The following is a 15,184-nucleotide window of genomic DNA, read 5'->3' as shown; positions in this document are numbered from 1 at the left end:
AAAAAACAGGTTTTTATAACCTGCCAATCACTTACTTAAGGTGCCCAAGGGGAGGTCCATTAATACAGGGTGCCTGTCCGCACCCCTCGCCGTCCGGTGCCCAGCGCCGCCTTCCGTCTTCATCGCCGCCTTCTACAGCTCAGCGCCGCCCCTGCAATCCTCCCGTCCCTTTGCCAGATCCCGCGCCTGCGCACTAGGCTCGGCCAATCTGCAGGTCATATTAGGGTTGAGCGAAGTGCGCATCACGCCGGCGCATGCGCACTTCGCTCAATGAAGCCGCTGCCAGGAGTCCGCACGGGCGCATCAGGCCGAGCCTAGTGCGCAGGCGCGGAATCTGGCAAAGGGACGGGAGGATTGCAGGGGCGGCGCTGAGCTGTAGAAGGCGGCGATGAAGACGGAAGGCGGCGCTGGGCACCGGACGGCGAGGGGTGCGGACGGGCACCCTGTATTAACGGACCTCCCCTTGGGCACCTTAAGTAAGTGATTGGCAGGTTATAAAAACCAGTTTTTTGGACAAATAGAGCCTCAGTGACTTTTAATAAGGCCAGCTTAGGATTCTTCTTCTTAGTCCGGACATGAGGATATCTTTAGGTTATAGGGGTAAAATCTGATGACAGAATCCCTTAAAGGATAATACAAATGGATCCGTTCTGACCGGATGCAGACGGTGGTATTATCTGAACAGATCCATCTATGACGGATCCGCACAAGATGCGAGTGTGAAAGTAGCCTTACTGTATATACAGAGGAAGATGAGTAAAGACAAACAAATCACACATGGCATATCTGAAATCTTTAGAAATAATAATATGTAGTATAATTTAGTAGAATTTATGCAACCATGATTTCCTGGCAGGGTAATTTAATACTGTCAACCCAATACTGGACCCAAAATAATTGCTTGGATAATTGCTTGGTCATCAGCAAGCAAATTCACTTCAACGCTTTCTCAAGGGTCGATATAAACAGAAGACAATGATAATGATACATTATGGCCAGCTGATAAATAAAACATATTGACCATGTAGAATTACACATGACAAGCTCTGAAACACCCTCCAACCCTAGAGTAAGCGGTGTACAGTGTAAGCGACGCCAAATCTGGTTATGTAATTTTCATCTTCATACTCACTTGCACTCTCATGCTTTGCTCCGACAAACCAGCAATAAAATGCATTTAGAGGACTCCCAAGCTCAAGCACATAATGGAGAGGACTCAAAGAAGAGTCGTCTCAATGCTTTTTACTGCTGGTTTGTAAAATGTAAAATGTATTGATGTCTTTGTGGAGTCAGTAATGTCCTTACAGAGCTAAGCTGCAGTGTAAAGCAGGACAAACTACGTGTCTCTACATCAGTGCATGAAGCTGACACAGAGACACTTACTGTACCTGACTACACAGAGCAGGACATGGTGGCGTTGCACTGTGTCGGTGACTGAGAGGGTGAAGATTCAGGTTTATCTGAAGAGTTGAGAGAAGAGAACTCTGCATCAGAGCTAGGGGTTCAGCACTGCACACCCAAAACACACATTACTGACAGCATAGTCACGTCTCACCTAAAGTAATAGTTTTCCAAGAAATCACTCTCATCATCCTCTACATTGTCACTTGCAAGTTGCTTGCAGAGGAATGAAATACCGACTCCCGTGGCACAGGACACTAACGTTTCTCTGCTGGGCGCTAGGCAAGCCAATCAACAGAAGGCTCTACAAGCACTGCTAATGCTGATTGGCCAGTCCAGCGCCCAGCAGCGAGACAACATAGAGCGCTAGTTGGGACTCCAGCGGGTGCAGCGCTAGACACTGATGATGTATTGTCTAAAGGGGGGCCCTGAGGACAGGACAGAGGAAGCAGGGAGTTGGAAAGCAGAGCCTGAGCAGTGGACAGGGACACAAGACAGGAGCGAGAAATAATTGTAATTAGGAGGCAGGGCCTTTTGTCCAAGACCGGGCTCCCTTCCTTCAGAGGCCCCATAGCAGCTGCATGGTCTGCCTCCGTTGGAGGTACACTGCTGACTGTACCTCTTAATTTTTCATTTCTATTTTTTCAGTAGAATCTTTCCTCTACCAACAGAATATCTGGGACCACCACTGATCACGAGAACTGGATCCTGTGTCCCTTTATGAATGAAGTGACAGGTCAAGCGTGCACAAAGCTACTCTGTTCACTCTTTATCGGACTGCTGGAGATAGCCGAGTACAATGCTCAGCTATTTCCAGAAGTTCCATAGACATTGAATGAAGCAGAAGGGAACATGGTTGACTTACCATTCCATTTCTTTGGGGACATAGGATCCCCATTCTCATGATCATTGGACCCAGCAGCCACCGATCAGATACTAATCCCCTATCCTGTACGTAGGGCAGGGGCGTTGCTAGGGTCTCAAAAGATCCGGGGCCCAAGCCCCAATGAATATGGCCTAGTTCTCAAAGTTGCCTCCCCCTCCCCCTACACACTGCATTGTGCTGTACTTGCTATACAGCAGCACATACCTGTCACATCCAGGGCCTCCCAGGTGATGCCTCCTCTGATGTAGATCTTCTCTGTCATCATCTTCTCTATTCGGTCCAGACAACTTCTCTCAGCCGCCTCTCTCTGAAGAGTGTGACACACAGACATCTTAGCTTCCTTACATTTTTATCATCATCCCCCAACCTGGAGTCCCCACAGTGTTATCCTGCTGCTCGCTGTGCTTCCCAATACCCCCAAATACTATCCTGAAGAAAAATTTGTGCCCCCATAGTAATAGTGCTCTCACCGATATTAATGCCCTAGAATGCCCTCATTAGTAATATTGCCCCCTACAGTGACCCAAACAATGATAATGCTCCCCAAGAATGCCCCCATTAGTAATACTGCCCCCTACGGTGCCCCAACCGTGATAATGCTCCCCAAGAGTGCCCCCATTAGTAAAAGAGTCCTCCAGTATTAAAGAGGACCTTTCATTAGAATAAAACATCTAAACTAACTATACAGACATGGAGAGCGCCGCCCAGGGATCCCCCTGCACTTACTGTTATACCTGGGCGCCGCTCCGTTCTCCCGTTATTGCCTCCGGTATCTCCATATGTTAGGCTCCACCCACGGGAACCTGCCGGCGTCTCATTCTCCCATGCTGCAGCGCTGGCCAATCGCAGTGCTCAGCTCATAGCCTGAGAGGCTTATTTTTCTCTCAGGCTATGAGCTGAGCGCTGCGATTGGCCAGCGCTACAGCATGGGAGAATGAGATGCCGGCAGGTTCCCCTGGGTGGAGCCTAACATATGAAGATACCGAAGGCTATACCGGGAGAACGGAGCGGCGCCCAGGGATAACAGTAAGTGCAGGGGGATCCCTGGGCGCCGCTCTCCATGTCTGTATAGTTAGTTTAGATGTTTTATTCTAGTGAACGGTCCTCTTTAATAATACCCTCACAGAGCCCCCAGTAGAAATAAGGCCCCCTACTGTTCCCCCAGTGATAATAAAGCTCTCATCAGACCCCTCCGTAGTAATAAGGCCCCCCATAGTGCTCTTAGTAGAAATAAGGCAGATCTATAAGTCCCTCCTATAGAGCCCCCAATAGTAATAAGAATGCCTATAATGTCCCCTGTATTTGTAGTGCCCCCTGTATTTATATTCCTCCGCCCACCAAGCAGTCCCATGTAAATAACATCACACCATCTCTCCTGCCCCCTACAAAATACAGTCCTATGTAAATAACATAAATCCTCTCCCTTCAGCCCCTCCAACATACAGCCCCATCTAAATAACACTATTTCCCTCCCTCTGCCATACAGTCTCATGTAAATAACATCACACCATCTCTCCAGCCCCCTCCAATATACAGTCCCATGTAAATAACATATCTCTCTATCTACAGCCCCCTCTAAAATACAGTTCCATGTAAATAACATCACCTTCTCCCCAGCCGCCTTCAATATACAGTCCCAAGTAAATAATATCACCCCCTCCCCAGCCACCTCCAACATGCAATCCCATGTAAACATAACCCCCTCAACATTTACTCCCATGTAAATAACATCATTCCCCCCACCAGCCACCTTCAACATACAGTCCCATGTAAATAACATCACTCCCTCCCTCAGACCGCTGTAACATTCAGTCTCATGTAAATGACATCACTGCCTCCCCCAGCTCCCTCCGGCATACAGTCCCATGTAAATAACATCACTCCCTCCCACAGCCACCTCCAACATACAGTCCCATGTAAATAACATCACTGCCTCCCCCAGACCCCTTCGACATACAGTCCCATGTAAATAACATCACTCCCTCCTACGGCCACTATCAACATACAGTCCCATGTAAATAACATGACCCCCTCCCCAGCCACCTCCAACACACAGTTCCATGTAAATAACATCCCTCCCTTCAGCCCTAACATACAGTCCCAGTTAAATAACCACAACTCCCAGCATTTCTCTTCCTCTCCCTTCACTTACCTCTCCTGATGTAGCAGACATCACCTCAGCTTCTTCCCCTCTTCACTGTCACCCTCTCCTGCACTGGTCACTTGATGGTGACATCATCGCAGGTCCTTCTCAACCACAGACTGCTTTACTGGTCACATGACCTTTGATGTCACCACAGGTCCTTCAGCTCTTCCACCGCATTAGATTCAATTGTATTGCCGTCCTGTGGATGGCAATACAGTTGTATCTAGCAGGCAGGCAGGACATTCGGGGCCTGGGACAAAACATCAGGGGCCCAGGCCCTGAATGTTTTAACCTAGCAACTCCCCTGAGTCACACACTTAAGACCAAGCACACTTTAGATAAAAACACACCTGCACGCTCAATGCTTTAGTCTGCTTATAAAGCTGCTATTCCCACTCAGCTCCAAACAACAGAATGTTTTCTCTTGAAAAAAACTTGGTTGGGAAAGAGATGTTCAAGATAAACAAAGCCCTCTTTAGACTAGTAAATATGATAATAGGGCTGGTTTCTATAGTAACAGAACTGAAGGCTGCTCATATGCATCAAGTTCATGATCACTGTTTTAGTAAATTGTTCTTAAGCGGTTTTACATTGTACATAAATATATGAGAGGTGTCTGCTCTGTATGAAAACAACTGGGGCACGCAGCATTCTGCACAGCAGAGTTGCAGACTCATTACTCACAAAAAAAAAAAAGGATGATGATGTGTTGGGTTTAAAGAGGTTCTCAGGATAGGTCATCAATATCAGATCAGTGAGGGCACCCCCACACCACTGATCAAAAGTTTTCGGCAGCTGCCGGAAATAAATCAGTGGACAGAGCAGAAGTCTTGGCTCACATTCTTTTTTTTTTTTTTTTTTTTCAATTAATGGTTTTTATTTTCATAAAAAACACACATGTATAAAAAACACGTGACATGTAACATGTAACAGTACAGGTACATATATCTCATTGTACAAAATATTTTTGTAAAATGTGGCTCCCATTCTTAAGGGCGGGCAATATTGTCTAAAATTAAAATCTCAATTTTTTCCAACTTAAAGGGGTGTTCTCATCTGGAATATTCATGGCATCATTAATAGGCTATAATGATATATGTGCAGCTCTGGTACCCGCTCCTATCTCAAGAAATGGGGCTTCGACTGGAAAGCAAACTGTGTGTACATGTCTTTCTCCTTATGTAGGTATAGGGGACAGGTCAGAAGCACTCCAATGATAGGACAATAATACTCTATAGAGGCAGTGGGGGTTACGGCAGGCTCAAGCTTCTCAGCCCCAGAATAGATAAATATGAAGAAGAGCACAGCACTGTATGTCTTTGTGAGATAAAGGTGATCTTTTATTCACCTGGCAAGGAATACATATAGAGTCTTTCTCAAGCACTGATCAAAGAACATACAGCACAGACATACACAGGCTCCATGTGTCATATAATCAATTATGTACATTACACACTTTGCGTGTAATACAAGCATTTGCTACAAAACAACATGAATAATGAACTTGCAATAATGTCCCAAATAAAAGCCAGGAGGAGAGATCTCAATTCTTAACTAAATGAATCAGCAGCAATGTCCAGAAATTCTTACTGCGCATGCGCTGGCATCCCTCATGTAGGAAGCTGTCGATGCTGCTGCTAGCTAATATATTGAGCATCTCATTGATCCTCGGAAGCTGGCAACCGTGTGAGTGACAGGAACGTAGGTTTGGAGATCCAGTTTACTGTATCTATCTTGGTCAATAAAGATGTATCCAATGACCACTAGTGCTAATGTGTTACTGAGGGTAGTATCTATTTACAGAGACATACTGAGTAGGTAAATGTACCGAAACCATTCTTACATATAATATCCATATAAAGTACAGTGCATTTGGAAAGTCTTCGGTCTTCACTTTTTCATATTTTGTTGCAGCCTTGTGATAAAATAAAAATAAGTTAAAAATTTTTCTCATCAGTGAAACCAGAATGTTGCAGATCTTTTGTAATTTATTGCAAAGGAAAAATTAAATATTGCATTGACATAAGAATTCAGACTCTTTACTTAGGACTTAGGCGAAGAACCTTTGGCGGTGATTACAGCCTGAAGTCTTCTTGGGTATGATGCCACAAAGTTTGCATACCTGGATGTGGGGCTTTTATGCCATTCTTCTCTTTAGATCCTCTCGAAGTCTGTCAGGTTGGATGGGGACAGTCGATAGACAGCCATTTTCAGGTCTCTCTAAAGATGTTCGATTGGGTTCCAGTCAAGGCTTTGGCCTGGCCACTCAAGGACATTCACAGAGTTGTCCCTAAGTCATGCCTGTGCTGTCTTGGCTGTGTGCTTAGGGTCATTGTCTCGTTTAAAAGTGAACCTTCGGGCCAGTCTGAGGACAGAGCTCTCTGGATCAGGTTTTCATTAGAAACATCTCTGTACTTTGCCACATTCAGTTTCCCCTTAACTCAAACCAGTCTGTCTCAGCCTCTGCAAAACATCCCCACAGAACGATGCTGCCACCACGTTATAGTAGGAATGATATTGGGCAGTGCCTGGTTTCTTCCAAACATAATGCTTAGAATTGAGGACAAAAAAATCTAAATAGGTTTCATCAGACCAGAGAGTGATGTTTCTCAGAGAGTCCTTTAGGTGCTTTTGAACAAACTATAATGTGCCTTTTACTTAGAGGAGAGGCTTCTTTCTGGGCACTGACATAAAGCCCAGAATGGTGGGGTGCTGCAGTAATGGTTGACCTTCTGCAAGTTTCTCCCATCTGCACACAGGATCTTTGGAGCTCAGCCAGTGACCATTCGGTTCTTGGTCACCTCTCTTCCTAAGACTTTTAGCTCAGTTTGGTGGGGCAGCCAGCTCTAGGAAGAGTCTTGGTTGTTCTAAACTTCTTCCATTTAAGAATTATGGAGACCACTATTCTTGGGAATTTTCAGTGAAGCAGAAATTTTTTGTACCTTCATCGAAAGGGGTGAGAATGTTCTGTTTTTTCTTATGACAATTTAGTTTGCAGGTCCTGGTGTTGTGGTATATCAAGTACAAGTGTCATTTACCAAATATGGTGCACTTATTGACTTTGATTTGGGATTTTATTTGAGTATTTATTAATGACAGCCTTTTTTACATACGGTCTTTACTTTTCAGGTTTTGTGTATGTCCTGTGATTGGAGCGTTTGCTGTGACCGGTCAAAAGCTGCTGATACATTAGCCAACAGCCATTTCTCCCAGCTTCCTATAAACTTGCACACAACCGAATATGCACGTTTCAAAGGGAGTAAAGAATAAGCCTCTGCTACACACCTCTGGCAGATGTTTATCTACCAAAATCCAACATGCTTGATCCTCCTTTCCCCCAACATCTCCAATCTGAGGAGAGTTGAGTGGCCCTATACATTTTATATAGTTAGCCAATCTTGCCAATGGCAGGGTTGATCACTTTCAGCTAATGTGTAAACGAAGCACATATAGACATTTTTTGTTTTGGTCAAAAACATCTGTAAAAGAACCCTTAGGGCCCGTTTATATTGTGGGTTTTACTGCGGAATTCTAGTATGTCAAAAACCCACCAGCAGCCGTGTCCTCTCTGCCTTCCATAGATCTCAATGGGAGGCAGCACTAAGGATCATGGAGCAGCAGCTTGTAGCACGTCAGTCCGTTTTAGCACAGTCCGTGGTTTTAATCCATCACACCCATTATGGTCTATGTGTCTGTGAAAAACACGGAACCAACACAGACGCCATCTGTCTTTTTTCGCCTTTCACGGATCATTTTTAGGAGATGCTCTGAAAATTTTCAGCTGTGCTATGTCCGTGTTCCATGGATGACACAAGGAGAGACAAAAACGGACACAGGGATTGTCCACAGAAATTTTCACAGATGAATCACTGACCCTCTTATCACAGATTTCATCACGGACGCGGCCTTACTCTCTTGATCAGTATTTACATCCTTTTCTGTGACATGTAGCTTAACACCAAAATATCTTAGAAATGGCTAAATAGATTAATAAAGGATAAAGATAGCAAATCTGACTAGTTGTAGTGATATGTGCTCCTGCTGTGGACCAAAGTGGTGACAAGCTTTCTTATCTGTGCAACAAATTCTATTTACCGTTAAGCGTAATATTAGCTTATGACTGTACCGGGCAAGAATTTCTATGATGGGAGTTGTCATTCAGGACTATTCATAGAATTTATTTGGGGAGGAAGCCTCTTTTGACCTGCCATTCTTGAGCATATACATTATTAGAGCAGCATGTTTAATAACTTTTTTTTTTTTTACTGTAAATGATGATTGTTTGCAATATCTGTTTATAGTACCGAAGAGACAGTCATTCCCATCATTGCAGTTATTTAGTAGTGACCAAAATATCACAAGAAAAAAAAAAATGCTCGATTTAAAAATAAATTAAAGTGATTTCTGTCATGGAGGTACCAGCATACTAGAGTATGGATTAGCCTCCTTGTTATTCAATGGGCCTAATCCGTGTCTTTCCTGTGTAACATCCACACAAATAGTGATTATACTGTGGATTTTTACATCCATGGCATGTGCATTAGGCCTCTTGCACACGAACGGCGGCCAGAACGGATTGAGACCCATTCAATTGAATGGGTCCGTGGCCCGTCTGCACCGCAAAAAAAAATAGTACAAGTTCTAGTTTTTTGTGCTGTGCAGAGGCGCGGACAGAAACACCATGGAAGCACTCTGTAGTGCTTCCGTGGGGTTCCGATCCGTCCTTCCATGACACATCTCCGTGATTGCGGACCCATTCAAGTGAATGGGTCCGTATCCGTGGAGTGCACATGGGTCGGTGCCCGTGTATTGCGGACCCGCCGTATGCGGGCCGCAATACGGCCACGGGCACACGTTTATAAAATACCCTATTCATTTTAATTACCTGCAGAATGTCAATGAAACCTGAACATGTGAACACGGCCTGAAATGTTTAAAGTAGCAGGAAGCGAAGGCAGATGCTGTGTATACTTGTACTTTATAATAATCTTGGCTCCTATAAATATAAGGCTACTTTCACACTCGCGTTGGTTGCGGATCCATCAGATAATACAACCGTCTGCATCCGTTCAGAACAGATCCGTTTGTATTATCTTTAACATCGCCATGACGGATCCTGATCTTGAACACCATTGAAAGTCAATAGAGGACAGATCCGGTTTCTATTGTGCCAGATTGTGTCATAGAAAACGGATCCGTCCCCATTGACTCACACTGTGTGTCAGGACGGATCTGCTTGGCTCAGTTTTGTTAGATGGACAACAAAACGCGGCAAGCAGCGTTTAGGTGTCCGCCTCTAAAGCGGAATGGAGACGGAACGGAGACAAACTGATGCATTCTGAGCAGATCCTTTTCCATTTAGAATGCATTACAATGCAAACTGATCCGTTTTGGACCGCTGGTGAGAGCCCTGAACGGATCTCACAAACGGAAACCAAAACACCAGTATGAAAGTAGCCTAGTATAATCTCAGTCTGTACATTATTTATTCTTGGAATGACACTGTCTGTGACAGGAATATTCCTAGGAGCAGCTCAAGGGAACAGTGTGGCTATAGCAATGCACAGCTGCTTCAGAACTCCTTAGAATCAGACATAGTAAAGCAGCTGCATCCAGTATTTGGTAGTAATTATATTGATGGAGGGTTGGTTGGGGTTATTTATATTTTTCTTAAGAAAATACAGACTATTTTGACTGTAGATTTTATTTTCAACAACTGTACCCGACATTTCACTGCAGTGACACGGTGATACCCTCCCCTGCCATCAGACTCCTTACTATTCAGAAGTATAGGCAAAGCCTAAAGCTTGAGGGCACTGTGGCTGAGTTATGGGGCACTGATGTGGCTGGTATTCCAGGGGCACTTGGTATGGAGATACTGGGGCTGTTTTTATAAAGTACTACTGTGGCTGGCATTTTGAGGGTACTGCGGGACACCCCCTCTTATCAATAATATACAATAATTATACAATGAGGTTATGAAGAGGGTTCTGTTATAGGGTACAGGAATGTATTATAGGGAATATTACAGGGTGCTATGTTATAATAGGAGAACTGTAGATATTATAGGGTGTTGGTTTGTTATCGGGGGACTGTGTTATTATGAGGGCACTATGGCTATGCAATGGGCACTGTGTTATTATGAAGGCATTATGGCTATGTTATGGGCACTTATCACTGTTATAGGGGCACTGTTATTATGAGGGAACTATGGCTATGTTACGGGCACTGACTGCTGTTATAGGAGCACTGTGTTATTATGTGAGCACTATGGCTATGCAATGGGCACTGTGTTATTATGAGGTCACCATGGCTGTTATGGCCACAGTGTTATTATGAGGTCACCATGGCTGTTATGGCCACTGTGTTATTATGAGGACACTATGGATATGTTATGGGCACTTATCGCTGTTATAGGGGCACTGTACTATTATGAGGGAGCTGTGGCTATGTTATGGGCACTGACTGCTGTTATAGGAGCACAGTGTTATTAGGAGGGCACTATGGCTATGCAATGGGCACTGTGTTATTATGAGGGCACTATAGCTATGTTATGGGCACTATGTCATTATGAGGACACTATGGATATGTTATGGGCACTTATCACTGTTATAGGGGCACTGTGGTATTATGAGGGGGCTGTGGCTATGTTATGGGCACTGACTGCTGTTTTAGCACACTGTTATTATGAGGGCACTATGGCTATGTTATGGATGTGTTTTATTATGAGGGCACTGTGGCTATGTTATGGGCACTGACTGTTATAGTGGCACTGTGTTATTATTTGGGAACTATAGCTATGTTATGGGTAGTGTTATTATTAGGGCGCTGTGGCTATGTTATGGGCACTGACTGCTGTTATAGGGGTACTATGGCTATGCAATGGGCACTGTGTTATGAGGGCACTATGTCTATGTTATGGGTACTGTGTTATTATAAGGGCACTATGGCTATGTTATGGGCATTGTGTTATTATGAGGGCACTATGGCTATGTTATGGGCAGTATGTTATTATGAGTAGTGTTAAGCGAGCCAAATACCGCATGTGCTTGAGAGCGATGCTTGAGTCTCCTCCCCGCACGTTTGTTGGCTGCTACGCACCCAATAAACGTGCAGGTATATACTTCCACTCACTGTAATGCCCTAACCATGTAGGACTATTGTTGTATCTGGCAGCAATAAATATTTTTATGGGGCTGCGCTACATAACTTGCAATTGTTTGGCCGCTGCAGACAGCGACATTATCTGCGCTACATCTCCTGTCTAAGGGTACTTTCACACTTGCGTTTTTCTTTTCCGGCATAGAGTTCCGTCACAGGGGCTCTATACCGGAAAAGAACTGATCAGGCATATCCCCATGTATTCTGAATGGAGAGTAATCCGTTCAGTTTGCATCAGGATGTCTTCAGTTCAGTCGTTTTGACTGATCAGGCAAAAGAGAAAACCGTAGCATGCTACAGTTTTATCTCCGGCGAAAAAAACTGAAGACTTGCCTGAATGCCGGATCCGGCATTTTTTTCCATAGGAATGTATTAGTGCCGGATCCGGCATTCAAAATACCGGAATGCCGGATCCGTCATTCCGGTCTGCGCATGCGCAGACCTTTAAAAATGAAAAAAACGGATCCGTTTTGCCTGATCACACCGGAAAAACGGATCCGGTATTGCAATGCATTTTTCTGACTGATCAGGCAGTCAGTTCAGGCAACGAAACTGCCTGCCGGAATCAAACAACGCAAGTGTGAAAGTACCCTTACAGGTGTGCAGCCTAAAAATATCTGTGACATCCAGTGTACTTTTTCCGTAGACACTGCGGACAGTGACATTAGCTGCGCTACATCTCCTGTATAACGTTTGCGCATCCTAAAAATATCTGTGACATCCAGTGTACTGTTTCCGTAGATGCTGCGGACAGTGACATTACCTGCGCTACATCTCCTGTATAACGTTTCTGCATCCCAAATATCAGTGACATTGACTGTCATTTTTTCTTAGCCACTGGTGACAGCAGAGCCATTACCTGTGGTACCTCTTTTGTATAATGTTTCCGCATACCAAATATCAGTGAAATTGACTGTAATTTATTTGTGCAGACACTTAAAAAAAACTGTGCTACTGTAGGTGTGACATATTTGCAAGCATATATACCATTTAATATGATGAAGGCGAGCTGTAAGGGACGGGGAAGGCTTTGGCCCTGGGAGTGGTGAAATTGTGCCTGCTGGCAGAGCACAAGAAACACACTCATCCACGATACCTAGTTTCCTGTCCCAGTTTGCAGGGCAGCGCAGGACACCACTCTCGAAGTCAGACCAGTGCGAGCAGGTGGTCGGTTGGATTGCAGCAGATAATGCTTCCAGTCGGTTAAGCACCACCCTGTCTTCCACAAAGTCCAGTCTCAGTAGCCAAGAGTCTGGTCAACAGAATCCTCGCCATGATCCTCCTTCCTCCCACCATGGAGAGTCTTTGCAAACAAGTTATCCCACACTCGGATATTCCGAGGAGCTCTATTCATCGCCATTCCTTAATTTAGGCCTCTAGCCAAGCCCGCTTGAAGAGGGACATGAGATGATCTTGTGCCTTGATTCCCAAACTCTTGAGCATCCACAGTCAGAAGAAGATGGCAGTGGGGAATGGCAATTAGTGTTTCACAAGGTGGATGATGATGATGACACAGTTGCCAATAAGTCAACAGCAATTAGTGTCTCAAGAGGTTGATGATGAGGATGAGACACAGTTGTCAATAAGTGAGGTTGTTGTTAGGTCAACAAGTCAGGAGGATGACCAGAGGTGGTGGACGATGAAATCACTGACCCAACCTGGGAAGGTGGCAAATTGAGCGCGGACAGCAGTACAGAGGGGGAGGGATCCCCAGCACCGCAACAGGCTGGAAGAGGTAGTGGGGCGACAAAAGAGAGAAGGCGGGCCACACCAAACAAGCCAGCAACTGTTCCCCGGAGCACCCCCTTGCGGAAATCTCCCTTGCCAAGGGGTATGTGTTCCGCAGTACGGCGCTTTTTTGATGAAAGTGCGGACGATAAAAGAATTGTCATTTGCAACCTGTGCCGTACCAAAATGAGCAGGGGCGTGAACACTAGCAACCTCACTAACACCACCATGATCTGCCACATGGCATCAAAGCACCCGAATAGGTGGGCCGAACGCCTAGGTCCACAATCAGTGTCTGCGGGTCACACCACTGCCTCCTCTTCCCCTATGTTACGTGCTGGCCAATCCCCTGTCTAAGACGCAGGCCCGGATGCCTCCCGCCCTGCACCTGGACTTTCGCAAGCACTATCAGCTAGCACATCTACTTCTGTGTTCCAGCGCTGCGTACAAATGTCAATACCCCTGGCCTTTGAACAAAAGCGCAAATACCCAGCCACCTACCCACAGGCCATAGCACTAAATGCGCACCTTTCCAAATTGCTGGCCCTGAAAATGTTGCCATTTAGGCTTGTGGACACTGAGGCTTTCCGCAGCCTGATCTTGCAGCAACAGTCAGTAGCTGGAAGCAGTGTAGCACTGCAGTGGGGAAGCGGCAACAAGCCGTGCTGAAACTTATTTGTTTAGTCGCCACTCAACCTACAACCAGGCATGGTTATGTCTGATAATGGCCATAACTTGGTGGCGGCTTTGGAGCTTGGCAAGCTCACACACATACCATGCCTAGCCCACGGGTTCAGCGGTTTCTCAAAACCTACCCCAATTTGCCTAAGCTACTGGTGAAGGTGCGCCGCGTGTGTGCCCATTTCCAAAAGTCAACTATAGCTGCCACTGGTCTGGCAGCGCTGCAGCAGCACTTGCAATTGTCAGCTCACCGACTGTTGTGCGACACGTTCCACATGTTGGCCAGGCTTTGTGAGCAGCAGAGGGCAGTAATGGAATACCAGCTGCAACATGGTCGTCGCCTTTCCAGTCAGCTTCCGCTTTTATCAACACAGATGGTGAGCAGCGATGCCGATATTATCAGTGTAACCATCCCACTTCTGTGTCTACTGAAACGCTCGCTGCTCACAATGACGGCGGATGCTTTGCATGTGGAAGAGGTGCAAATGGGGGAAGACAGTACACAGAGTGATAGCCAAACCACCCTAATTTCGTCTTCTCAGCGCACATTGGATGACCGGCAGGAGACCGTTGCTTCCACTACAGAAGGTAGTACCCATAGCAGGTTTATTCCATCTGTTCAGCATAAATGGGCAGAAAAGGAGGAAGAGGAGATTGAGAGTCATCCTCCTAATGAGGACAGCGAAGTCTTGTCTGCTGGAACTCTAGCACACATGGCTGACTTTGTTAGGCTGCCTTTCCCGTGACCCTCGCGTTGTACGCATTTTGGCTAACACCGATTACTGGTTGTTCACCCTTCTCGACCCCTGCTACAAAGAGAACTTCTCATTTCTCATTCCTGTGGTGGAGAGGACTAGCAAAATGGTGCAATACCAGAAGGTCCTTGTGGAAAAATTGCTCCAAAAATTTCCAGCAGACGCTGGCGGCAGAGTACATAGTTTCTTGGGCAACCGAGGAGGGGAGACGAGGGGAACACACAGCAGTTCCAACAGAGGCAGGGCAACACTCTCCAAGGCCTGGGACAGTTTAATGACACCCTGCCAGCACCCTCACCCTGATGCGCGGCCTACTGTCACAAGGAGGGAAAAATTTGGAAGATGGTAAAGGAGTACGGTACGTAGCAGACCGTGTCTGTGTCCTCAATGATACCTCTGTGCCTTACAACTATTGGGTGTCCAAGC

Source organism: Bufo gargarizans, chromosome 2, assembly GCF_014858855.1.
Source record: "Bufo gargarizans isolate SCDJY-AF-19 chromosome 2, ASM1485885v1, whole genome shotgun sequence".
NCBI classification, from domain to species: domain Eukaryota; kingdom Metazoa; phylum Chordata; class Amphibia; order Anura; family Bufonidae; genus Bufo; species Bufo gargarizans.
This window is presented reverse-complemented; position numbering follows the sequence as displayed.